Below are 23,739 nucleotides of genomic sequence, written 5' to 3'. Positions count from 1 at the left end.
AAATCAAATCAAATCAAATTTTATTTGTCACATACACATGGTTAGCAGATGTTAATGCGAGTGTAGCGAAATGCTTGTGCTTCTAGTTCCGACAATGCAGTGATAACCAACAAGTAATCTAACTAACAATTCCAAAACTACTGTCTTATACACAGTGTAAGGGGATAAGGAACATGTACATAAGGATATATGAATGAGTGATGGTACAGAGCAGCATACAGTAGATGGTATCGAGTACAGTATATACATATGAGATGAGTGTGTAGACAAAGTAAACAAAGTGGCATAGTTAAAGTGGCTAGTGATACATGTGTTACATAAGGATGCAGTCGATGTTGTAGAGTACAGTATATACATATGCATATGAGATGAATAATGTAGGGTAAGTAACATTATATAAGGTAGCATTGTTTAAAGTGGCTAGTGATATATTTACATCATTTCCATCAATTCCCATTATTAAAATGGCTGGAGTTGGGTCAGTGTCAATGACAGTGTGTTGGCAGCAGCCACTCAATGTTAGTGGTGGCTATTTAACAGTCTGATGGCCTTGAGATAGAAGCTGTTTTTCAGTCTCTCGGTCCCAGCTTTGATGCACCTGTACTGACCTCGCCTTCTGGATGATAGCGGGGTGAACAGGCAGTGGTTCGGGTGGTTGATGTCCTTGATGATCTTTATGGCCTTCCTGTAACAACGGGTGGTGTAGGTGTCCTGGAGGGCAGGTAGTTTGCCCCCGGTGATGCGTTGTGCAGTCCTCACTACCCTCTGGAGAGCCTTACGGTTGAGGGCGGAGCAGTTGCCGTACCAGGCGGTGATACAGCCCGCCAGGATGCTCTCGATTGTGCATCTGTAGAAGTTTGTGAGTGCTTTTGGTGACAAGCCGAATTTCTTCAGCCTCCTGAGTTTGAATAGGCGCTGCTGCGCCTTCTTCACGACGCTGTCAGTGTGAGTGGACCAATTCAGTTTGTCTGTGATGTGTATGCCGAGGAACTTAAAACTAGCTACCCTCTCCACTACTGTTCCATCGATGTGGATAGGGGGTGTTCCCTCTGCTGTTTCCTGAAGTCCACAATCATCTCCTTAGTTTTGTTGACGTTGAGTGTGAGGTTATTTTCCTGACACCACACTCCAAGGGCCCTCACCTCCTCCCTGTAGGCCGTCTCGTCGTTGTTGGTAATCAAGCTTACCACTGTTGTGTCGTCCGCAAACTTGATGATTGAGTTGGAGGCGTGCGTGGCCACGCAGTCGTGGGTGAACAGGGAGTACAGGAGAGGGCTCAGAACGCACCCTTGTGGGGCCCCCGTGTTGAGGATCAGCGGGGAGGAGATGTTGTTGCCTACCCTCACCACCTGGGGGCGGCCCGTCAGGAAGTCCAGTACCCAGTTGCACAGGGCGGGGTCGAGACCCAGGGTCTCGAGCTTGATGACGAGCTTGGAGGGTACTATGGTGTTGAATGCCGAGCTGTAGTCGATGAACAGCATTCTCACATAGGTATTCCTCTTGTCCAGGTGGGTTAGGGCAGTGTGCAGTGTGGTTGAGATTGCATCGTCTGTGGAGCTATTTGGGCGGTAAGCAAATTGGAGTGGGTCTAGGGTGTCAGGTAGGGTGGAGGTGATATGGTCCTTGACTAGTCTCTCAAAGCACTTCATGATGACGGAAGTGAGTGCTACGGGGCGGTAGTCGTTTAGCTCAGTTACCTTAGCTTTCTTGGGAACAGGAACAATGGTGGCCCTCTTGAAGCATGTGGGAACAGCAGACTGGTATAGGGATTGATTGAATATGTCCGTAAACACACCGGCCAGCTGGTCTGCGCATGCTCGGAGGGCGCGGCTGGGGATGCCGTCTGGGCCTGCAGCCTTGCGAGGGTTAACACGTTTAAATGTCTTACTCACCTCGGCTGCAGTGAAGGAGAGACTGCATGTTTCCGTTGCAGGCCGTGTCAGTGGCACTGTATTGTCCTCAAAGCGGGCAAAAAAGTTATTTAGTCTGCCTGGGAGCAGACTAAATAAAGACAGTAATATACAGTAATATACTTAGTCTTTTTGGGAGCCTGTTTGGATTCAAGTGCAGAGTGCTTTAGTGAGGATTCTGCCCCTCCCAACCTCTCCATACCTGCTGCATTTCAACCTATTCCTCCATTAGTTCAAAGGCCGTGTGATGTTTCTTCAAACCTGCAGGGAGATAGTGGTGGGTTGTGCTCTCGAAGCACAGCTCGTCTGTCTGATGGAGAGTGCGGAGTAGAGGCCCCCTGTTCTGTTTTGATCTACACAGTGGACAGTGCTCTTTAGTATGTGGAGTGGATGTGCCAATTGGGGCCTGCTATGCCTTAGTGCCTTCAGAAATAGCTGGATCCAGAGTCATCAGAAATATCCCTGGTGTGTATATACAGTATAATGCTTTTTAGTGCCTGGCTTGTTTTTTTCTCTCTCTCATGTCTGTCCAAAAGCATAAGAAATTGCAATGGTACTTTTGTTAAAACAGAGATAACTTTGTGGTAGAGATATACACACCACACCAGGCCTGAAATCCTTCTCTCCCTGAAAGCCATTTTTATCAGGAGATGCTATTTGCTCTCCAGCACTGTCCCCCTTTTAATAATAGCAGAGGATAAGTAAGCCATTTGAGTAGGGATGTACTAGCTGGCTCTCCCTCAGCTAACAATGTTATACTAACACTGGGGAATCATAACAGTCACATAATACATTATATACTAACACTGGGGAATCATAACAGTCACATAATACATTATATACTAACACTGGGGAATCATAACAGTCACATAATACATTATATACTAACACTGGGGAATCATAACAGTCACATAATACATTATATATTAACACTGGGGAATCATAACAGTCACATAATACATTATATATTAACACTGGGAATCATAACAGTCACATAATACATTATATATTAACACTGGGGAATCATAACAGTCACATAATACATTATATATTAACACTGGGGAATCATAACAGTCACATAATACATTATATACTAACACTGGGGAATCATAACAGTCACATAATACATTATATATTAACACTGGGGAATCATAACAGTCACATAATACATTATATACTAACACTGGGGAATCATAACAGTCACATAATACATTATATATTAACACTGGGGAATCAGTTAATACTATTCTTCCTGTCCTCCTCGTCTAGGTGCTTGACTCTATGTTCTTCTGAGAGCAGTGTAGACAGACAGAAGTTACCTGGGGGTGTTACATGATACAACTATACATCCCTTTATGACTTTAAACTCAGAATTCTCAGCCTTAATATACACATATGGTTCATCACACATTCATTCCCTGCTATTTCACACATCTGAATGGGCTGAAGAGCATTTTTGTCAGTCGTTTCTTCTTCTGTCAATGCAGACACATTAAGGCTCTGGATAGTAGTGATGTAGTTAGGCTGCAGTACTATGGCTGAATGGTGTTTGTGGCTCAGAGTCAGTCAGTCTTCCCCTGAGCTTGGTGCTTCCAGTATTCAGACTGAGCCATGCCTTTGATAAGCGTTGCACACAGAGGTCTTCTTTGTAAGCATTGCAGCAGCAGCGCTAGTAAGAGAGAGCTTTCCGTTCTGTCGGACAATGACACACACGCAGACACACACACACACACACACACACACACACACACACACACACACACACACACACACACACACACACACACACACACACACACACACACACACACACACACACACACACACACACACACACACACACACACACACACACACACACACACACACACACATACACACGTACACATACGTACACACACACACACACGGTCACATACACACAGAGGAGAAGGACTCACCTCTCCTTGCACCGTGCGATGAACAGATGCCAATGGAGATTGTGCTCTTTTCATATTATACACTCTCTCCTCCATTGCTTATTTTAACACAAGTCAACCTTTTTTTCAGCGAGTGCTTTCCTTTCTGTAAGCTTTAGAACCCTTACTGGATTACTGACAAGGCTGCCTTGTGAGTCACAAGGGAAAACCAAACACATATTGCAAACCCGACTCATTTCTGCCACAGCATGTCAACCCAACTGCATGTCAGTGTTTATTACAGGAATGGGGTTTCTGTATTTATCACCTAATATTGCTGTGGGAGCTGAAGCAACACACAGAGAAAGCTCTTTACATTGGGAACCTGTCACCTCTCAAGGTTTTGTGGTCACTTTATATTCTGCCTGAAGTAAGGGAAGGAGAAGAGGTGAAAAGATGAAAGTGACAGAGAGGATGGAGAAAAGGGGAATGAGTGGTATACTGTATGTGTGTATATGGAAGGAGACAGAGAGGGTGAGGAGGAGATTGTAAGGGCTATTGGGGAGAGGAAAGGAGACAGAGAGGGTGAGGAGCAGAGGGTAAGGGCTATTGGGGAGAGGAAAGGAGACAGAGAGGGTGAGGAGCAGAGGGTAAGGGCTATTGGGGAGAGGAAAGGAGACAGAGAGGGTGAGGAGGAGATGGTAAGGGCTATTGGGGAGAGGAAAGGAGACAGAGAGGGTGAGGAGCAGAGGGTAAAGGCTATTGGGGAGAGGAAAGGAGACAGAGAGGGTGAGGAGCAGAGGATAAGGGCTATTGGGGAGAGGAAAGGAGACAGAGAGGGTGAGGAGCTGAGGGTAAAGGCTATTGGGGAGAGGAAAGGAGACAGAGGGTGAGGAGCAGAAGGTAAAGGCTATTGGGGAGAGGAAAGGAGACAGAGAGGGTGAGGAGCAGAGGGTAAGGGCTATTGGGGAGAGGAAAGGAGACAGAGAGGGTGAGGAGCAGAGGGTAAGGGCTATTGGGGAGAGGAAAGGAGACAGACAGGGTGAGGAGCAAAGGGTAAGGGCTATTGGGGAGAGGAAAGGAGACAGAGAGGGTGAGGGAGCAGAGGGTAAGGGCTATTGGGGAGAGGAAAGGAGACAGAGAGGGTGAGGAGCAGAGGGTAAGGGCTATTGGGGAGAGGAAAGGAGACAGAGAGGGTGAGGAGCAGAGGGTAAGGGACTATTGGGGAGAGGAAAGGAGACAGAGAGGGTGAGGAGCAGAGGGTAAGGGCTATTGGGGGAGAGGAAAGGAGACAGAGAGGGTGAGGAGCAGAGGGTAAGGGCTATTGGGGAGAGGAAAGGAGAGACAGAGAGGGTGAGGAGCAGAGGGTAAGGGCTATTGGGGAGAGGAAAGGAGACAGAGAGGGAGAGGAGCAGAGGGTAAGGGCTATTGGGGAGAGGAAAGGAGACAGAGAGGGTGAGGAGCAGAAGGTAAGGGCTATTGGGGAGAGGAAAGGAGACAGAGAGGGTGAGGAGCAGAGGGTAAGGGCTATTGGGGAGAGGAAAGGAGACAGAGAGGGTGAGGAGCAGAGGGTAAGGGCTATTGGGGAGAGGAAAGGAGACAGAGAGGGTGAGGAGCAGAGGGTAAGGGCTATTGGGGAGAGGAAAGGAGACAGAGAGGGTGAGGAGCAGAGGGTAAGGGGCTATTGGGGAGAGGAAAGGAGACAGAGAGGGTGAGGAGCAGAGGGTAAGGGCTATTGGGGAGAGAAAGGAGACAGAGAGGTGAGGAGCAGAGGGTATGGGCTGGGGAGAGGAAAGGAGACAGAGAGGGTGAGGAGCAGAGGGTAAAGGCTATTGGGGAGAGGAAAGGAGACAGAGAGGGTGATGAGCAGAGGGTAAGGGCTATTGGGGAGAGGAAAGGAGACAGACAGGGTGAGAGCAGAGGGTAAGGGACATTGGGGAGAGGAAAGGAGACAGAGAGGGTGAGGAGCAGAGGGTAAAGGCTATTGGGAGAGGGAAAGGAGACAGAGAGGGTGAGGAGACAGAGGGTAAGTGGCTATTGGGGAGAGGAAAGGAGACAGAGAGGGTGAGGAGCAGAGGGTAAGGGCTATTGGGGAGAGGAAAGGAGACAGAGAGGGTGAAGGACAGAGGGTGAGGAGAGAGAAAGGAGACAGAGAGGTGGATGAGGGCTATTGAGGAGAGGAAAGGAGACAGAGAGGGTGAGGAGCAGAGGGTAAGGGCTATTGGGGAGAGAAAGGAGACAGAGAGGGTGATGAGCAGAGAGGTAAGGGCTATTGAGGAGAGGAAAGGGAGACAGAGAGGGGTGAGGAGCAGAGGGTAAGGGCTATTGGGGAGAGAAAGGAGACAGAGGGGTGAGGAGCAGAGGTAAGGGCTATTGGGGAGAGGAAAGGAGACAGACAGGGTGAGGAGCAGAGGGTATGGGCTATTGGGGAGAGGAAAGGAGACAGAGAGGGTGGAGGAGCAGAGGGTAGGGCTATTGGGGAGAGGAAAGGAGACAGAGAGGGAAGATGAGCAGAAGGTAAGGGCTATTGGAGAGAGGAAAGGAGACAAGTGTGCAAAGACGTGAGGGGTGCAATGACAGATAGTGACCTCGAGCTGAAGTCGTTAAGGAAGGATGGAAGGTGAGATAAGGTTCTGGGGTCCACAGATGGTAGGAAGAACTAAAGCAGACCGGTCCATGCTTTTACAGTATACTAGCTCTCTAGACATACACAACACCCCCTCTCAACCAGGGCACGATTGGTGGCCCAGGGTACCTGCCTGCAGGGAGCACCCCAACCAAATAACATCTCATTTAGAAAAGCAGCCGCTTTTTGAGGTCGGGGGCCCCGGGGCACGGCCCTGTGCACCAGTTCCGTAAATCAGAATTCGGCCCTGCTCTCAACATGCCCCCCAGCTACATGGCTAGACAGCCTAGACAGTTGTTAGGCTAGACAGCTGTTATGGCTAGACAGCTGTTATGGCTAGACAGCTGTTATGGCTAGACAGCTGTTATGGCTAGACAGCTGTTACTGTTACTTAGTTTGGTAACAACCAATGGAACATAGTTCAGCCTGGGGATGATGCCCCAGAACTCCTTGTTACAGAGAACTGCCATGCTGTCATAGTTTAAAAATCTATTCTAAATCACAATTGTCTGCCTCCATCTTCTTTCACTCTCTCTCCTCACAGCCCTCCCTCCCTCACAGCCCTGGTTTGGTTTTAGTCGTCAGGAAGAATAAACTCAGACTTACTGTGTGCACAGGACTCAATGGACTCTGCAGTGCTGGCCCATTCATTCTTATTTGGGCTGCAGGAGCCCCACATACCTCTGTCTGCTGTTCAGGGTAAGAGAAGGTGTCTGCTGTACAGGGAAAGAGAGAAGGTGTCTGCTGTACAGGGAAAGAGAGAAGGTGTCTGCTGTTCAGGGAAAGAGAAGGTGTCTGCTGTACAGGGAAAGAGAGAAGGTGTCTGCTGTTCAGGGAAAGAGAGAAGGTGTCTGCTGTACAGGGAAAGAGAGAAGGTGTCTGCTGTACAGGGAAAGAGAGGAGGTGTCTGCTGTTCAGGGAAAGAGAAGGTGTCTGCTGTACAGGGAAAGAGAGAAGGTGTCTGCTGTTCAGGGAAAGAGAAGGTGTCTGCTGTACAGGGAAAGAGAGAAGGTGTCTGCTGTGCAGGGAAAGAGAGAAGGTGTCTGCTGTGCAGGGAAAGAGAGAAGGTGTCTGCTGTACAGGGAAAGAGATAAGGTGTCTGCTGTTCAGGGAAAGAGAGAAGGTGTCTGCTGTTCAGGGTAAGAGAGAAGGTGTCTGCTGTACAGGGAAAGAGATAAGGTGTCTTCTGTTCAGGGAAAGAGAGAAGGTGTCTGCTGTACAGGGAAAGAGAGAAGGTGTCTGCTGTTCAGGGAAAGAGAGAAGGTGTCTGCTGTCAGGGAAAGAGAGAAGGTGTCTGCTGTTCAGGGAAAGAGAGAAGGTGTCTGCTGTTCAGGGAAAGAGAGAAGGTGTCTGCTGTTCAGGGAAAGAGAGAAGGTGTCTGCTGTTCAGGGTAAGAGAGAAGGTGTCTGCTGTACAGGGAAAGAGAGAAGGTGTCTGCTGTTCAGGAAAAGAGAGAAGGTGTCTGCTGTTCAGGGAAAGAGAGAAGGTGTCTGCTGTTCAGGGAAAGAGAGAAGGTGTCTGCTGTTCAGGGAAAGAGAGAAGGTGTCTGCTGTCCAGGGTAAGAGAGAAGGTGTCTGCTGTTCAGGGAAAGAGAGAAGGTGTCTGCTGTTCAGGAAAGAGATAAGGTGTCTGCTGTTCAGGGAAAGAGAGAAGGTGTCTGCTGTTCAGGGAAAGAGAGAAGGTGTCTGCTGTTCAGGGAAAGAGAGAAGGTGTCTGCTGTTCAGGAAAGAGAGAAGGTGTCTGCTGTTCAGGAAAGAGAGAAGGTGTCTGCTGTTCAGGGTAAGAGAGAAGGTGTCTGTGTACAGGGAAAGAGAGAAGGTGTCTGCTGTTCAGGGAAAGAGAGAAGGTGTCTGCTGTTCAGGGAAGAGAGAAGGTGTCTGCTGTTCAGGGAAAGAGAGAAGGTGTCTGCTGTACAGGGAAAGAGAGAAGGTGTCTGCTGTACAGGGAAAGAGAAGGTGTCTGCTGTACAGGGAAAGAAAGAAGGTGTCTGCTGTTCAGGGAAAGAGAGAAGGTGTCTGCTGTTCAGGGTAAGAGAGGAAGGTGTCAGGGAAAGAGAGAAGGTGTCTGCTGTACAGGGAAAGAGAGAAGGTGTCTGCTGTTCAGGGAAAGAGAGAAGGTGTCTGCTGTTCAGGGTAAGAGAGAAGGTGTCTGCTGTTCAGGGAAAGAGAGAAGGTGTCTGCTGTACAGGGAAAGAGAGAAGGTGTCTGCTGTTCAGGGAAAGAGAGAAGGTGTCTGCTGTTCAGGGAAAGAGAGAAGGTGTCTAGGGTAAGAGAGAAGGTGTATGCTGTTCAGGGAAAGAGAGAAGGTGTCTGCTGTTCAGGGAAAGAGAGAAGGTGTCTGCTGTTCAGGGAAAGAGAGAAGGTGTCTGCTGTACAGGAAAGAGAGAAGGTGTCTGCTGTTCAGGGTAAGAGAGAAGGTGTCTGCTGTACAGGGAAAGAGAGAAGGTGTCTGCTGTACAGGAAAGAGATAAGGTGTCTGCTGTTCAGGGAAAGAGAGAAGGTGTCTGCTGTACAGGAAAGAGAGAAGGTGTCTGCTGTACAGGGAAAGAGAGAAGGTGTCTGCTGCTCAGGGAAAGAAAGAAGGTGTCTGCTGTTCAGGGAAAGAGAGAAGGTGTCTGCTGTACAGGGAAAGAGAGAAGGTGTCTGCTGTACAGGGAAAGAGAGAAGGTGTCTGCTGTTCAGGAAAGAGAGAAGGTGTCTGCTGTTCAGGGAAAGAGAGAAGGTGTCTGCTGTTCAGGGAAAGAGAGAAGGTGTCTGCTGTACAGGGAAAGAGAGAAGGTGTCTGCTGTACAGGGAAAGAGAGAAGGTCTGCTGTTCAGGGAAAGAGAGAAGGTGTCTGCTGTTCAGGGAAAGAGAGAAGGTGTCTGCTGTTCAGGGAAGAAGAGGGAAAGAGAGAATGTGTCTGCTGTACAGGGAAAGAGAGAAGGTGTCTGCTGTTCAGGGAAGAGAGAAGGTGTCTGCTGTACAGGGAAAGAGAGAAGGTGTCTGCTGTACAGGGAAAGAGAGAAGGTGTCTGCTGTGGGGAAAGAGAGAAGGTGTCTGCTCTACAGGAAAGAGAGAAGGTGTCTGCTGCTCAGGGAAATAGAGAAGGTGTCTGCTGTTCAGGAAAAGAGAGAAGGTGTCTGCTGTACAGGGAAAGGAGAGGGTGTGTGCTGTACAGGGAAAGAGAGAGTGTGTCTGCTGTACAGGGAAAGAGAGAAGGTGTCTCTGTTCAGGGAAAGAGAGAAGGTGTCTGCTGTTCAGGGAAAGAGAAAAGGTGTCTGTTGTAAGGGAAAGAGAGAAGGTGTCTGCTGTACAGGGAAAGAGATAAGGTGTCTGCTGTACAGGGAAAGAGAGAAGGTGTCTGCTGTTCAGGGAAAGAGAGAAGAGAAGGTGTCTGCTGTACAGGGAAAGAGATAAGGTGTCTTCTGTTCAGGGAAAGAGAGAAGGTGTCTGCTGTACAGGGAAAGAGAGAAGGTGTCTGCTGTAAGGGAAAGAGAGAAGGTGTCTGCTGTACAGGGGAAAGAGATAAGTGTCTGCTGTTCAGGAAAGAGAAGGTGTCTGCTGTTCAGGGTAAGAGAGAAGGTGTCTGCTGTTCAGGGAAGAGAGAAGGTGTCTGCTGTACAGGGAAAGAGAGAAGGTGTCTGCTGTACAGGGAAAGAGAGAAGGTGTCTGCTGTTCAGGGAAAGAGAGAAGAGAAGGTGTCTGCTGTACAGGGAAAGAGATAAGGTGTCTGCTGTACAGGGAAAGAGAGAAGGTGTCTGCTGTACAGGGAAAGAGAGAATATGGAAAGAGAAGGTGTCTGCTGTTCAGGAAAGAGAGAAGGTGTCTGGGTGTTCAGGGAAAGAGAGAAGGTGTCTGTTGTACAGGGAAAGAGAGAGGGTGTCTGCTGTACAGGGAAAGAGAGAAGGTGTCTGCTGTACAGGGAAAGAGAGAAGGTGTCTGCTGTTCAGGGAAAGAGAGAAGGTGTCTGCTGTACAGGGAAAGAGAAGGTGTCTGCTGTACAGGGAAAGAGAGAAGGTGTCTGCTGTACAGGGAAAGAGAGAAGGTGTCTGCTGTCAGGGAAAAGAGAGAAGAGAAGGTGTCTGCTGTACAGGAAAGAGATAAGGTGTCTTCTGTTCAGGGAAAGAGAGAAGGTGTCTGGGCTGTACAGGGAAAGAGAGAAGGTGTCTGCTGTACAGGGAAAGAGAGAAGGTGTCTGCTGTACAGGGAAAGAGATAAGGTGTCTGCTGTTCAGGGAAAGAGAGAAGGTGTCTGCTGTTCAGGGTAAGAGAGAAGGTGTCTGCTGTTCAGGGTAAGAGAGAAGGTGTCTGCTGTTCAGGGAAAGAGAGAAGGTGTCTGCTGTACAGGGAAAGAGAGAAGGTGTCTGCTGTTCAGGGAAAGAGAGAAGAGAAGGTGTCTTCTGTACAGGGAAAGAGATAAGGTGTCTGCTGTACAGGGAAAGAGAGAAGGTGTCTGAGAGAGAGAGAGATAGAGAGATGAGGAGAGAAAACTACTGCTGTAAATAGAAATCTGCAGAAACTACCAGCTGTCTACAGAAACCTGCGAAACTACCAGCTAAATAAATAGAAACCTGAAACTACCAGCTAAATATATAGAAACCTGCAGAAACTACCAGCTAAATAAATAGAAACCTGAAACTACCAGCTAAATAAATAGAAACCTGCAGAAACTACCAGCTAAATAAATAGAAACCTACAGAAAGGTACCAGCTGTACATATAGAAACCCGCAGAAACTACCACCTAAATAAATAGAAACCTTCAGGAACTACCTGCTGTATATAGAAACCTTCAGAAACTAAAGCTAAATGTATAGAAACCTGCAGAAACTACCAGCAAGAAACTAAATAGAAACCTTCAGGAACTACCAGCTAAATATATAGAAACCTTCAGAAACTACCAGCTAAATATATAGAAATCTGCAGAAACTAGAAACTAGCCAAATAAATAGAAACCTTCAGAAAACTACCAGCTAAATAAATAGAAACCTTCAGAAACTACCAGCTAAATATATAGAAACCTTCAGGAACTACCAGCTAAATATATAGAAACCTGCAGAAACTACCAGCTAAATATATAGAAATCTGCAGAAACTACCAGCTAAATATATAGAAACCTACAGAAACTACCAGCTAAATATATAGAAACCTGCAGAAACTACCAGCTAAATATATAGAAATCTGCAGAAACTACCAGCTAAATATATAGAAACCTACAGAAACTACCAGCTAAATATATAGAAACCTGCAGAAACTACCAGCTAAATATATAGAAATCTTCAGGAACTACCAGCTAAATATATAGAAACTGCAGAAACTACCAGCTAAATATATAGAAACCTAGAAACTACAGCTAAATAAATAGAAACCTTCAGAAACTACCAGCTAAATATATAGAAACCTGCAGAAACTACCAGCTAAATAAATAGAAACCTTCAGAAACTACCAGCTAAATATATAGAAACCTTCAGAAACTACCAGCTAAATATATAGAAACCTGCAGAAACTACCAGCTAAATAAATAGAAACCTTCAGGAACTACCAGCTAAATATATAGAAACCTGCAGAAACTACCAGCTAAATAAATAGAAACCTCCAGGAACTACCAGCTAAATATATAGAAACCTGCAGAAACTACCAGCTAAATAAATAGAAATCTTCATGAACTAGAAACTAGAAACTACCAGCTAAATAAATAGAAACCTTCAGAAACTACCAGCTAAATAAATAGAAACCTTCAGGAACTACCAGCTAAATATATAGAAACCTGCAGAAACTACCAGCTAAATATATAGAAACCTTCAGGAACTACCAGCTAAATATATAGAAACCTGCAGAAACTACCAGCTAAATAAATAGAAACCTTCAGAAACTACCAGCTAAATAAATAGAAACCTTCAGAAACTACCAGCTAAATATATAGAAACCTTCAGAAACTACCAGCTAAATAAATAGAAACCTTCAAAACTACCAGCTAAATATATAGAAACCTTCAGAACTACCAGCTAAATATATAGAAACCTGCAGAAACTACCAGCTAAATAATAGAAACCTTCAGAAACTACCAGCTAAATAAATAGAAACCTTCAGAACTACCAGCTAAATATATAGAAACCTGCAGAAACTACCAGCTAAATAAATAGAAACCTTCAGGAACTACCAGCTAAATATATAGAAACCTGCAGAAACTACCAGCTAAATAAATAGAAACCTTCAGAAACTACCAGCTAAATATATAGAAACCTTCAAATAAATAGAAACTACTACAGCTAAATATATAGAAACCTGCAGAAACTACCAGCTAAATATATAGAAACCTAGAAACTACCAGCTAAATAAATAGAAACCTTCAGGAACTACCAGCTAAATATATAGAAACCTGCAGAAACTACCAGCTAAATAAATAGAAACCTTCAGGAACTACCAGCTAAATATATAGAAACCTGCAGAAACTACCAGCTAAATAAATAGAAACCTTCAGAACTACCAGCTAAATAAATAGAAACCTTCAGGAACTACCAGCTAAATATATAGAAACCTGCAGAAACTACCAGCTAAATATATAGAAACCTGCAGAAACTACCAGCTAAATATATAGAAACCTACAGAAACTACCAGCTAAATATATAGAAACCTGCAGAAACTACCAGCTAAATATATAGAAATCTGCAGAAACTACTTCAGAAACCTCCACAGAAACTACCAGCTAAATATATAGAAACCTGCAGAAACTACCAGCTAAATATATAGAAATCTTCAGGAACTACCAGCTAAATATATAGAAACCTGCAGAAACTACCAGCTAAATATATAGAAACCTGCAGAAACTACCAGCTAAATAAATAGAAACCTTCAGAAACTACCAGCTAAATATATAGAAACTGCAGAAACTACCAGCTAGAAACCTTCAGGAACTACCAGCTAAATATATAGAAACCTTCAGAAACTACCAGCTAAATATATAGAAACCTGCAGAAACTACCAGCTAAATAAATAGAAACCTTCAGGAACTACCAGCTAAATATATAGAAACCTGCAGAAACTACCAGCTAAATAAATAGAAACCTGCAGAAACTACCAGCTAAATATATAGAAACCTTCAGAAACTACCAGCTAAATATAAACCTTCAGAAACCTGCAACCTGAAAACTACCAGCTAAATAAATAGAAACCTTCAGAAACTACCAGCTAAATAAATAGAAACCTTCAGAAACTACCAGCTAAATATATAGAAACCTGCAGAAACTAACTAAATATATAGAAACCTTCAGCTACCAGCTAAATATATAGAAACCTGCAGAAACTACCAGCTAAATAAATAGAAACCTTCAGAAACTACCAGCTAAATAAATAGAAACCTTCAGAACTACCAGGTAACATATAGAAACCTGCAGAAACTACCAGCTAAATAAATAGAAACCTTCAGAAACTACCAGCTAAATAAATAGAAACCTTCAGGAACTACCAGCTAAATATATAGAAACCTGCAGAAACTACCAGCTAAATAAATAGAAACCTTCAGAAACTACCAGCTAAATAAATAGAAACCTTCAGAACTACCAGCTAAATATATAGAAACCTGCAGAAACTACCAGCTAAATATATAGAAACCTTCAGAAACTACCAGCTAAATATATAGAAACCTGCAGAAACTACCAGCTAAATATAGAAACCTTCAGAAACTACCAGCTAAATATATAGAAACCTGCAGAAACTACCAGCTAAATAAATAGAAACCTAGAACTACCAGCTAAATATATAGAAACCTGCAGAAACTACCAGCTAAATATATAGAAACCTGCAGAAACTACCAGCTTCAGGAACTACCAGCTAAATATATAGAAACCTGCAGAAACTACCAGCTAAATATATAGAAACCTGCAGAAACTACCAGCTAAATAAATAGAAACCTTCAGAAACTACCAGCTAAATATATAGAAACCTAGAAACTACACCTAAATAAATAGAAACCTGCAGAAACTACCAGCTAAATATATAGAAACCTTCAGAACTACCAGCTAAATATATAGAAACCTGCAGAAACTACCAGCTAAATAAATAGAAACCTGCAGAAACTACCAGCTAAATATATAGAAACCTTCAGAAACTACCAGCTAAATATATAGAAACCTTCAGAAACTACCAGCTAAATATATAGAAACCTGCAGAAACTACCAGCTAAATAAATAGAAACCTTCAGAAACTACCAGCTAAATATATAGAAACCTGCAGAAACTACCAGCTAAATATATAGAAACCTGCAGAAACTACCAGCTAAATATATAGAAACCTGCAGAAACTACCAGCTAAATATATAGAAACCTGCAGAAACTACCAGCTAAATATATAGAAACCTGCAGAAACTACCAGCTAAATATATAGAAACCTACAGAAACTACCAGCTAAATATATAGAAACCTGCAGAAACTACCAGCTAAATATATAGAAATCTTCAGGAACTACCAGCTAAATATATAGAAACCTGCAGAAACTACCAGCTAAATATATAGAAACCTGCAGAAACTACCAGCTAAATAAATAGAAACCTGCAGAAACTACCAGCTAAATATATAGAAACATGCAGAAACTACCAGCTAAATAAATAGAAACCTTCAGGAACTACCAGCTAAATATATAGAAACCTTCAGAAACTACCAGCTAAATATATAGAAACCTGCAGAAACTACCAGCTAAATAAATAGAAACCTTCAGGAACTACCAGCTAAATATATAGAAACCTGCAGAAACTACCAGCTAAATAAATAGAAACCTTCAGGAACTACAGAAACTACCAGCTAAATAAATAGAAACCTTCATGAACTACCAGCTAAATATATAGAAACCTGCAGAAACTACCAGCTAAATAAATAGAAACCTTCAGAAACTACCAGCTAAATAAATAGAAACCTTCAGGAACTACCAGCTAAATATATAGAAACCTGCAGAAACTACCAGCTAAATATATAGAAACCTTCAGGAACTACCAGCTAAATATATAGAAACCTGCAGAAACTACCAGCTAAATAAATAGAAACCTTCAGAAACTACCAGCTAAATAAATAGAAACAGAACTACCAGCTAAATATATAGAAACCTGCAGAAACTACCAGCTAAATAAATAGAAACCTTCAGAAACTACCAGAAACCTTCAGGAACTACCAGCTAAATATATAGAAACCTGCAGAAACTACCAGCTAAATAAATAGAAACCTTCAGAAACTACTAAATAAATAGAAACCTTCAGGAACTACCAAAATATATAGAAACCTGCAGAAACTACCAGCTAAAACTATATAGAAAACCTGCAGAAACTACCAGGCCAGCTAAATAAATAGAAACCTTCAGAAACTACCAGCTAAATATATAGAAACCTAGAAACTACTGCTAGAAACTAGCTACCAGCTAAATAAATAGAAACCTGCAGAAACTACCAGCTAAATATATAGAAACCTGCAGAAACTACCAGCAAATAAATAGAAACCTTCAGAAACTACCAGCTAAATATATAGAAACCTGCAGAAACTACCAGCTAAATATATAGAAACCTGCAGAAACTACCAGCTAAATAAATAGAAACCTTCAGAAACTAGCTAAACCTGCAGAAACTACCAGCTAAATAAATAGAAACCTTCAGGAACTACCAGCTAAAAATATATAGAAACCTGCAGAAACTACCAGCTAAATATATAGAAACCTGCAGAAACTACCAGCTAGGAACTACCAGCTAAATATATAGAAACCTGCAGAAACTACCAGCTAAATATATAGAAATCTGCAGAAACTACCAGCTAAATAAATAGAAACCTGCAGAAACTACCAGCTAAATATATAGAAACCTGCAGAAACTAGCACTAAATAAATAGAAACCTGCAGAAACTACCAGCTAAATATATAGAAACCTGCAGAAACTACCAGCTAAATATATAGAAACCTGCAGAAACTACCAGCTAAATAAATAGAAACCTGCAGAAACTACCAGCTAAATAAATAGAAACCTGCAGAAACTACCAGCTAAATATATAGAAACCTGCAGAAACTACCAGCTAAATATATAGAAACCTTCAGAAACTACCAGCTAAATATATAGAAACCTGCAGAAACTACCAGCTAAATATAAATATATAGAAACCTGCAGAAACTACTACAGCTAAATATATAGAAACCTGCAGAAACTACCAGCTAAATATATAGAAACCTGCAGAAACTACCAGCTAAATAAATAGAAACCTTCAGAACTACCAGCTAAATATATAGAAACCTGCAGAAACTACCAGCTAAATATATAGAAACCTGCAGAAACTACCAGCTAAATATAGAAACCTAGAACTACCAGCTAAACATATAGAAACCTGCAGAAACTACCAGCTAAATATATAGAAACCTGCAGAAACTACCAGCTAAATATATAGAAACCTTCAAGAACTACCACAGAAACTACCAGCTAAATATATAGAAACCTGCAGAAACTACCAGCTAAATATATAGAAACCTTCAGGAACTACCAGCTAAATAGAAACCTGCAGAAACTACCAGCTAAATATATAGAAATCTGCAGAAACTACCAGCTAAATAAATAGAAACCTGCAGAAACTACCAGCTAAATATATAGAAACCTGCAGAAACTAGCACCTAAATAAATAGAAACCTTTCAGAAACTACCAGCTAAATATATAGAAACCTGCAGAAACTACCAGCTAAATATATAGAAACCTGCAGAAACTACACCAAACAACAGAAACCTGCAGAAACTAAATATATAGAAATCTGCAGAAACTACCAGCTAAATAAATAGAAACCTGCAGAAACTACCAGCTAAATATATAGAAATCTGCAGAAACTACCAGCTAAATATATAGAAACCTGCAGAAACTACCAGCTAAATATATAGAAACCTGCAGAAACTACCAGCTAAATAAATAGAAACCTGCAGAAACTACCAGCTAAATATATAGAAATCTGCAGAAACTACCAGCTAAATATATAGAAACCTGCAGAAACTACCAGCTAAATATATAGAAACCTGCAGAAACTACCAGCTAAATAAATAGAAACCTAGAAACTACTAAATATATAGAAACCTGCAGAAACTACCAGCTAAATATATAGAAATCTGCAGAAACTACCAGCTAAATATATAGAAACCTGCAGAAACTACCAGCTAAATAAATAGAAACCTAGAAACTACCAGCTAAATATAGAAACCTGCAGAAACTAAATATAGAAAACCTGCAGAAACTACCAAAATATATAGAAATCTGCAGAAACTACCAGCCAAATATATAGAAACCCGCAGAAACTACCAGCCAAATAAATAGAAACCTGCAGAAACTACCAGCCAAATAAATAAACCTTCAGAAACTACCAGCTAAATAAATAGAAACCTGCAGAAACTAGCACCTCCAAAAATAGAAACTAGGAACTACAGCAAATATATAGAAATCCGCAGAAACTACCAGCTAAATAAATAGAAACCTTCAGAAACCCAGCTAACAAATAGAAACTAGGAACTACCAGCTAAATATATAGAAACCTTCAGAAACTACCAGCTAAATAAATAGAAACCTTCAGGAACTACCAGCTAAATATATAGAAACCTGCAGAAACTACCAGCTAAATAAATAGAAACCTTCAGAAACTACCAGCTAAATATATAGAAACCTGCAGAAACTACCAGCTAAATATATAGAAACCTGCAGAAACTACCAGCTAAATATATAGAAACCTGCAGAAACTACCAGCTAAATATATAGAAACCTGCAGAAACTACCAGCTAAATAACAGAAACCTTCAGGAACTACCAGCTAAATATATAAAACCTGCAGAAACTACCAGCCAAAGAAGAAACCTGAGAAACTACCAGCTAAATAAATAGAAACCTTCAGGAACTACCAGCTAAATATATAGAAACCTGCAGAAACTACCATAAATGGAATGAAACCTTCAGGAACCACCAGCCAACAAATAGAAACCTGCAGAAACTACCAGCTAAATATATAGAAACCTGCAGAAACTACCAGCTAAATATATAGAAACCTGCAGAAACTACCAGCTAAATATATAGAAACCTTCAGGAACTACTAGCCAATATATAGAAACCTGCAGAAACTACCAGCTAAACATAGAAATCTGCAGAAACTACCAGCCAAATAAATAGAAACCTGCAGGAACTACCAGCTAAATATATAGAAACCTGCAGAAACTACCAGCTAAATATATAGAAACCTGCAGAAACTACCAACTAAATATAGAAACCTGCAGAAACTACCAGCTAAATAAATAGAAACCTGCAGAAACTACCAGCTAAATAATATAGAAACCTGCAGAAACTACCAGCTAAATATATAGAAATCTGCAGAAACTACCAGCTAAATATATAGAAACCTGCAGAAACTACCAGCTAAATATATAGAAACCTGAACAGAAACTACCAGCTAAATAAATAGAAACCTTCAGAAACTACCAGCTAAATATATAGAAACCGAAACTACTTCAGGAACTACCAGCTAAATATAGAAATCTGCAGAAACTACCAGCTAAATATATAGAAACCTGCAGAAACTACCAGCTAAATAAATAGAAACCTGCAGAAACTACCAGCTAAATATATAGAAACCTGCAGAAACTACCAGCTAAATATATAGAAACCTGCAGAAACTACCAGCTAAATAAATAGAAACCCTTCAAACTACCAGCTAAATTATAGGAACTACCAGCTAAATATATAGAAACCTGCTAAGAACTACCAGCTAAATATATAGAAACCTTCAAGAACTACCAGCTAAATATATAGAAACCTGCAGAAACTACCAGCTAAATATATAGAAACCTGCAGAAACTACCAGCTAAATATATAGAAACCTTCAGAACTACCAGCTAAATATATAGAAACCTGCAGAAACTACCAGCTAAATATATAGAAATCTGCAGAAACTACCAGCTAAATAAATAGAAACCTGCAGAAACTACCAGCTAAATATATAGAAATCTGCAGAAACTACCAGCTAAATATATAGAAACCTGCAGAAACTACCAGCTAAATATATAGAAACCTGCAGAAACTACCAGCTAAATATATAGAAACCTTCAGAAACTACCAGCTAAATATAGAAATCTGCAGAAACTACCAGCTAAATATATAGAAATCTGCAGAAACTACCAGCTAAATATATAGAAAACCTGCAGAAACTACTCAGCTAAATATATAGAAATCTGCAGAAACTACCAGCTAAATAAATAGAAACCTGCAGAAACTACCAGCTAAATATATAGAAATCTGCAGAAACTACCAGCTAAATATATAGAAACCTGCAGAAACTACCAGCTAAATATAGAAACCTGCAGAAACTACCAGCTAAATAAATAGAAACCTGCAGAAACTACCAGCTAAATATATATAGAAACCTGCAGAAACTACCAGCTAAATATATAGAAACCTGCAGAAACTACCAGCTAAATATATAGAAACCTGCAGAAACTACCAGCTAAATATATAGAAACCTGCAGAAACTACCAGCTAAATAAATAGAAACCTGCAGAACTACCAGCTAAATATATAGAAACCTGCAGAAACTACCAGCTAAATATATAGAAATCTGCAGAAACTACCAGCTAAATATATAGAAACCCGCAGAAACTACCAGCTAAATATATAGAAACCTGCAGAAACTACCAGCTAAAAATATATAGAAACCTGCAAGAAACTACCAGCTAAATATATAGAAACCTGCAGAAACTACCAGCTAAATATATAGAAACCTTCAGGAACTACCAGCTAAATATATAGAAATCTGCAGAAACTACCAGCTAAATATATGAAACCTTCAGGAATTACCAGCAGAAATCTGCAGAAACCACCAGCCAAATATATAGAAACCTGCAGAAACCACCAGCTAAATATATAGAAACCTTCAGGAACTACCAGCTAAATATATAGGAAACCCGCAGAACTACCAGCTAATATATAGAAATCTGCAGAAACTACCAGCTAAATATATAGAAATCTGCAGAAACTACCAGCTAAATATTATAGAAAATCTGCAGAAACTACCAGCTAAATAAAGATAGAAATCTGCAGAAACTACCAGCTAAATATATAAGAAACCTGCAGAAACTACCAGCTACATATATAGAAACCTCAGGAACTACCACACAACATATAGAAATCTGCACCAGCCAAATATATAGAAACCTTCAGGAACTACCAGCTAAATATAGAAATCTGCAGAAACCTGCAGAAACTACCAGCTAAATATATAGAAACCTGCAGAAACTACCAGCTAAATATATAGAAATCTTAGAAACTACCAATAAATATATAGAAATCTGCAGAAACTACCAGCTAAATATATAGAAACCTGCAGAAACTACCAGCTAAATATAGAAATCTGCAGAAACTACCAGCTAAATATATAGAAACCTGCAAAACTACCAGCTAAATATATAGAAACCTTCAGGAACTACCAGCTAAATATATAGAAACCTAGAAACTACTAGCTAATATATAGAAACCTGCAGAACTACAGCTAAATATATAGAAATCTGCAGAAACTACCAGCTAAATATAGAAATCTGCAGAAACTACCAGCTAAATATATAGAAACCTGCAGAAACTACCAGCTAAATATATAAACTGGGTGAAACTACCAGCCAACATATAGAAACCTGCAGAAACTACCAGCTAAATATATAGAAACCTGCAGAAACTACCAGCTAAATATATAGAAACCTGCAGGAACTACCAGCTAAATATATATAGAAATCTGCAGAAACTACCAGCTAAATATATAGAAATCTGCAGAAACTACCAGCTAAATATATAGAAACCTGCAGAAACTACCAGCTAAATATATAGAAACTACCAGCTGAAACAGAAACTACCAGCTAAATATATAGAAACCTTCAGGAACTACCAACTAAATATATAGAAACTGCAGAAACTACCAGCTAAATATATAGAAATCTGCAGAAACTATGAGCAAATATAGAAACCTTCGCTAGAAACTACTACAGCTAAATATATAGAAACCTTCAGGAACTACCAGCTAAATATATAGAAATCTGCAGAAACTACCAGCTAAATATAGAAATCTGCAGAAAACTACCAGCTAAATATATAGAAATCTGCAGAACTACCACAACATATAGAACTAAAAAACTACCAGCCAAATATATAGAAACCTGCAGAACTACCAGCTAAATATATAGAAATCTGCAGAAACTACCAGCTAAATATATAGAAACCTTCAGAAACTACCAGCTAAATATATAGAAACCTGCAGAAACTACCAGCTAAATATATAGAACCCAGAAACTCTTGAAATCTGCACTACCAGCTAAAATATAGAAATCTGCAGAAACTACCAGCTAAATATAGAAACCTGCAGAAACTACCAGCTAAATATATAGAAAACCTTCAGGAACTACCAGCCAAATATATAGAAACCTGCAGAAACTACCAGCTAAATATATAGAAACCTTCAGAACTACTAGCTAAATATATAGAAATCTGCAGAAACTCACTAGCCAAACATATAGAAATTGCAGAAACTACCAGCTAAACATATAGAAACCTGCAGAAACTACCAGCTACATATATAGAAACCCGCATGAAACTACCAGCTAAATATATAGAAACCTTCAGGAACTACCAGCCAATATATAGAAATCTGCAGAAAACTACCAGGCCAACATATAGAAACTGAGAAACTACCAGCTAAATATATAGAAACCTTCGTGAACTACCAGCCAAATATATAGAAACCTTCAGGAATCACTGTACAACATATAGAAATCTGCAGAAACTACCAGCTAAATATATAGAAATCAGAAACTACCAGCTAAATATATAGAAACCTTCAGGAACTACCAGCTAAATATATAGAAACCTGCAGAAACTACCAGCTAAATATATAGAAATCTGCAGAAACTACCAGCTAAATATATAGAAACCTTCAGGAACTACCAGCTAAATATATAGAAACCTGCAGAAACTACCAGCTAAATATATAGAAATCTGCAGAAACTACCAGCTAAATATATAGAAATCTGCAGAAACTACCAGCTAAATATATAGAAATCTGCAGAAACTACCAGCTAAATATATAGAAATCTGCAGAAACTACCAGCTAAATATATAGAAACCTGCAGAAACTACCAGCTAAATAAATAGAAACCTGCAGAAACTACCAGCTAAATATATAGAAATCTGCAGAAACTACCAGCTAAATATATAGAAACCTGCAGAAACTACCAGCTAAATAAATAGAAACCTGCAGAAACTACCAGCTAAATAAATAGAAACCTGCAGAAACTACCAGCTAAATAAATAGAAACCTGCAGAAACTACCAGCTAAATATATAGAAACCTGCAGAAACTACCAGCTAAATAAATAGAAACCTGCAGAAACTACCAGCTAAATAAATAGAAACCTGCAGAAACTACCAGCTAAATATATAGAAATCTGCAGAAACTACCAGCTAAATATATAGAAACCTGCAGAAACTACCAGCTAAATATATAGAAATCTGCAGAAACTACCAGCTAAATAAATAGAAACCTGCAGAAACTACCAGCTAAATATATAGAAATCTGCAGAAACTACCAGCTAAATATATAGAAATCTGCAGAAACTACCAGCTAAATAAATAGAAACCTGCAGAAACTACCAGCTAAATATATAGAAATCTGCAGAAACTACCAGCTAAATATATAGAAATCTGCAGAAACTACCAGCTAAATATATAGAAATCTGCAGAAACTACCAGCTAAATATATAGAAATCTGCAGAAACTACCAGCTAAATATATAGAAATCTGCAGAAACTACCAGCTAAATATATAGAAACCTGCAGAAACTACCAGCTAAATAAATAGAAACCTGCAGAAACTACCAGCTAAATATATAGAAATCTGCAGAAACTACCAGCTAAATATATAGAAACCTGCAGAAACTACCAGCTAAATAAATAGAAACCTGCAGAAACTACCAGCTAAATAAATAGAAACCTGCAGAAACTACCAGCTAAATAAATAGAAACCTGCAGAAACTACCAGCTAAATATATAGAAACCTGCAGAAACTACCAGCTAAATAAATAGAAACCTGCAGAAACTACCAGCTAAATAAATAGAAACCTGCAGAAACTACCAGCTAAATATATAGAAATCTGCAGAAACTACCAGCTAAATATATAGAAACCTGCAGAAACTACCAGCTAAATATATAGAAATCTGCAGAAACTACCAGCTAAATAAATAGAAACCTGCAGAAACTACCAGCTAAATATATAGAAATCTGCAGAAACTACCAGCTAAATATATAGAAATCTG

Source organism: Oncorhynchus gorbuscha, linkage group LG13, assembly GCF_021184085.1.
Source record: "Oncorhynchus gorbuscha isolate QuinsamMale2020 ecotype Even-year linkage group LG13, OgorEven_v1.0, whole genome shotgun sequence".
Lineage (NCBI taxonomy): Eukaryota > Metazoa > Chordata > Actinopteri > Salmoniformes > Salmonidae > Oncorhynchus > Oncorhynchus gorbuscha.
This window is presented reverse-complemented; position numbering follows the sequence as displayed.